At 36.4% G+C, this 4,990-nt stretch overlaps 1 non-coding gene across 1 annotated transcript; it reads left to right on the top strand.

Moving 5' to 3' along the window:
• The first annotated feature begins 4,566 nt into the window (after window positions 1–4,566).
• On the top strand, window positions 4,567–4,673 carry LOC119048420 (U6 spliceosomal RNA). Its single transcript, XR_005082326.1, has one exon. It is a non-coding gene; the product is annotated as a U6 spliceosomal RNA (small nuclear RNA).
• The last annotated feature ends 317 nt before the right edge of the window (window positions 4,674–4,990 follow it).

Below are 4,990 nucleotides of genomic sequence, written 5' to 3'. Positions count from 1 at the left end.
TGATGAAAGTGCATTTAATCAAAAAAGAGAAAATTTCATTCATCACTCACTTAAGGAACAGCAAAGTAGTTCTTTCAGAAAACATCTGACTTAGAAATAGACACTGGACTGAACAAATCTTTAGAAATAAGAATACCCCTACTCATGTAAGTAGGTAGATATACATTGGTATCATCTTAAATATGGATTCTTATATCACTGAAAAAGTACGTCTTATTTTTTTAACCTATCTTCAAAGAGTCACCTCCAATTTAAGAGTATATTTGAATTTCTAGGATTCATACAGGTTTCATCCAGAACAAGCCTCGATTCTCTGGCTCACCAGTTCTGCAGCATAGAACCCTAATGAGCATGACTAGACTGAGAATTTAAGCCTTTTATTTCATGGAGACACTGACTCATTTCCTGGTGTAAGTCGTTATTCCACCACTTTCAGTAAAACTGAAATTCAAAAATAAACACAGGAAAAGGTAGAGATTACAGAGGTAAAGATTAGTCCTGAAAACCAATGGGTTCCCTCAGCTGACTCATAGTGAAGATTCCAATTAAGTTTAACCTCTGAGTTTCTTATGTGAGCATACCAGGCCATTTAGTATTAGTTAATTACAAAATGTGTAAGAAACTCTTTAAGCACAGTGAATATGGTTATAAATATTTATAATGATGACCTCACAAAGTCTTATTGAACACAGAGGAAATAAATGCTAAAAAAGTAAACAAATATTTTGGTGCAGAATTAATTGTGTTTTCTTCTTTAGAGATGTGGTTTGGATATGCAGGCTAAGAATGAAATAAAAATAATCATGTAATCATTTTTTTAATTTTAACATAAAAACATTATTAACCTCCAATCAATAGAATAAATATTATTTTACTTTTGTTGTTCCTTTTATATGATATTAAAATCAAGAACAAAGTCATTCTGTTGGTCATTCAGCTGCTCAGTGAGAACTGGAAAATAAGTGGGATGTTCGCCATGTTGTTACTATAAACATACTCTTAACAGAAGTTTTGTGTTTACACGGTAGATAAGAAATGAAACTGTGGCACTAATATTTCAGATTTCCTCTCCTCTTGCTCTGTCTCGATAGCCGTATAGTAGGGCTCTCTGCGATAATGAAATGATGATCACATTTTGTATCTGCACTATCCTAACAGAAACCTCTAGCCACACGTGGCTATCGAGGACTTGAACTATGTCTAGCACAACTAAAGAACTGAATTTTTAACTTTAATCTGAAAGTCTTGGGTGATAATAGAAGATAAAACCCATAATAAAAACAGGAAGCCTTCCATATTTTTAATGAGCCAACCATTTTCAAAAATTCTTAATTAATAAAATAAAATTATCATTATTATTAATAACTGTGAAATAGAAGTAATCTACCTGCCATATATTTGCAGAATTCTTTCAAAATAGGTATCTACACTGATAGAAATATAATTTCTCCAAGAGAAAAATAAATGAAAAATTTTTTACTTCCTATAACTGTAAACAGAATCAATTTATAGTCTCATGTTATCTTTCCTTCATTTTCAAACTCTACCAAAATCCAAGGATTAAAGGCATAGTAAACTCTTCCAAGAAAAAGATAAAATCTAGGCAGCTGGGAGGAACTATCTCCCTCACTCTGACTCCAGTTTGCTTTTGATTGTCTTTTGTACCAGAGCCACAGTTTATTTGACCCTAAAATAATTTCTCAGCCATGGAACAGCACTGAATGGCCCCTTGTTGAATGAACATAACCTGTGCACTAGAGAGGTGTCTCCCTCCCCAAAAATCTCTGTAATTTCAGGCATCATTGGAGCTGCATGAGAGACAATAAAACAAAAACTCCATGCCACTGCTCGTCTGAGTTCCGCAAAGACATTTTCTGCAAAGACATGAGGCAGGTCATGATAAGGGAACTTGGTAGGTTTCAAAGTTTGTTTAAAATAAGGATAAAATCATAACAAGAAAATTAACCTGGTGAAAGTAGAATTTTCTCTCCTTCTGCTTTTTTTTATATCATATCAGAATGCCTATTATCTACTGGCCTCTAAAAGTTTGAAAAATACTCATCAACAGTTCTTATCTGTGTGGAGCAGAACTAGTATACACGTGTAAGTTGTTTGTGTAAGAGGAAACAGAGAATCTTCATGTTATGCTTCATATACTTTTGAATTTCTAGGCTTCAGGGCTTTTTGGAAAAGGGGGATGAATATTTTTTCTCTGTTTTGCCAAATGCACACTTCAGTTTTGTAGTTTTAGAAACACTAATTATATGTAGATGGTGTCAATTACAGTCTGCCAATTCACACTTCACAGGCGTTATGAGATTGTTCGTGTTTTCCATTCCATAACTCAGTACAATTTACATTTCACTTCCCCACTCTACCTGTGCCATTAACCAAATCTCAGTCAGTGGGGGAAATCACCCATCATTTTCCCAAATTAAGTGAGCTAATAATACCAAAGCCTAAGAATGCGGTTCCAGCTGCTCCTTGATATCAAATATTGGTTGCGGTATTGACCATTGTTCCAATTGAGGTGGTCCTCGTACCTTTGCATGTGGCCTCCCAGCCCCTGGATGGCCCCTCAGCCCCTGGAGTTCCTCCATCTCATGCTGCCATGTTAGTCAGCCTGTGCCTTGGGAATCTCTGGGAGGCTATCTGTGTGTTGCTACCAGATCCACCGGCAGCTTGCTCCCTTCTGGGGTCCTGCTGCCTCCCGGAGTTCTCTGAGTCCCTTTTGCTCCCAAAGCCTGCAAAGTGCCCTGGAGTTTTTCCCAATCCCTGTGGATCTAATTAGATGGAGGTCACAGGGTTCCTGCTGCCCAGGACCCACTCAATTCTTCTCACAACACTTCCCTTCCTTCTGACTCCCCACATCCCAGTACAGAGAAATGCTTCCTGGATTGGGAGTAAAATCCCTCATTCCTCAAATCTTTAAACTTTTTGACTACCCCTCAAACTTTCTCTCTACTTCATATGGCTTAAGCTTTTATAAACTAAAAGTCAAAAGATTCTAGCTCTGTTACATCCCTGAGACTGTGAGCACTAAATAATCTAGTTATTTAAACTTGGATTTGAGGTGGGACTGATAGGAACCAGGGGAGCTGAAAAGAATCTTCTGAACTATAAGAGACAGTAAAAAACAGTTAATATAATTTTTTTAAATTCTACTACTGATATTTCCATTTACAGGGGGTCAGGGGATGGCAGTTGATAAGGTTCTACTTAAACACATAGGACTGATGAGACCAGTCGAAATTGGTTGCTCTGATGATTTTCCCAGTGGATTTACGTCTCAGATCCTGAACATCTTCCAAGGGAGCATTTTCCTGGACTATGAAGTAATAAAACAAGACCTTTCATCTGAACATTCTTCTACAATAAGTTATTTTCTAATTCGATTTGTGGTGGGAATGCTGCAGAAAAAAAACTCTTATACCAATTAGGAAGTGAACTAAATGAATACTATGTCTCTCTGCGGGTTGATTGTAAATGATGGCCCAGCTTTCTCTGCAACAAAGGGACACTAGTGAGGAGTCTTTGATATTTACAAAAACACAGACCTGTTCTAAATTCGGCTTTTTAGAAAAGTGCCATTTGTCTGCCCTCTCTTGAGGTAAAACCTGCAAGGACATGCAGTACTCAAACTGTGCCCCTTATCCAACTGCCCCTTCTGCCCTCAGCTCTCCCTGTTGTCCTGACCTTTCAGTGCCCTGGGCGGGGCACTCTACCTTCCTGTTCCTGGAGCCTCCTGCCCTCAGAATCTATTGTCAAACTTCTTTGCCTGGAAGCCTTTTATTCATTTAGACAACGAACATTTATTGATCTTCTGCTCGTACAGTGTCAGGCACTAATGATATTAAGAAATAAAAATGACAGTCATTCTGAGGACAAATTTACAATCCAAGGCTGGAAACCTCTATTTCTCTCTTGCCTCTACAGTAAGTCCTGCAGACATTGTTTGTATATATCATATAAAAATTTGATAAAATTCTTTATATTTCTATGTCACAAGCCCCTCTAAGGTGGACTATATTTCCTGCTTCCTCTATCTCTCCAATAATATCCATATCAATAAGTTATCTTACTTATAATACCCATAAATGTTACTACTTATAACATTATTATAATATTGTTACCAAGTACCAAAGCTGCCTCAAGATATTAGTTCTTAAAGGAGGTATAATACCAGTTTAAGTTTGAGGTGATTAAATGTTCTGAGTCGAGATATACAGGGCTTCACTCGGAACTGAAGTTTGTAACAGAAATCTTAAATTAGTGTGGTAACATGGATGGCTTAACTTTCTTGCAGACTAGGGGAAAAAAAGTGTTGTCAAAACCTTAAGTTAACTTGTTAAGGTTTTGATGGTACTTAGTACTGGTCTCATAAATAGACAAGAGGTACATGAGTTTGTCCGATTCTGATGTTATTTTGTCAGAACTGGAAGTTTTTAAATCTCTGTTCTAAGGGACTTATCCTTACTTTTATTAAAGGTTGCTGGAAAAACACAGTTTGAAAATCTAACATGAAATAGTGAATGGTTAGCATTTCTATCAAAAAATGAAATAAAAGTGCTCACTTTGGCAGCACATATACTAAAATTGGAACGATACAGAGAAGATTAGCATGGCCCCTGCGTAAGGATGACATGCAAATTCATGAAGCATTCCATATTTTTAAGAAAAAAATGAAATAAAAAAGCCATCATGCAAGTAAAAATAGCAACATTATAATTATGTTTATAAACGTTGTCCTTCATGATAGCTCAATTAAAGTCTTAAAGTGAAGGCTAAACATTCCAAAATTGTTACTCGATGTGATTTTACTGAGAATGTTCACTTCTCCATGCAGTCCAGGAAACACATTTATCATGTGCAGACTTAAAATCCAGTTTATTTTCATAAACATAATGCAGGTGATTTTATAAAAACATTAGTTCCTACACAAGGACATAAATGGGGTTTTTACATAATTACAGGACATTCACATGATTAC

This window comes from Artibeus jamaicensis, unplaced genomic scaffold (assembly GCF_021234435.1).
Source record: "Artibeus jamaicensis isolate MK-2021 breed Jamaican fruit bat unplaced genomic scaffold, CSHL_Jam_final scaffold_537, whole genome shotgun sequence".
NCBI lineage: Eukaryota > Metazoa > Chordata > Mammalia > Chiroptera > Phyllostomidae > Artibeus > Artibeus jamaicensis.
The sequence above is the reverse complement of the archived record's forward strand: the minus strand, read 5'-3'. Positions and strand labels throughout refer to the sequence as shown.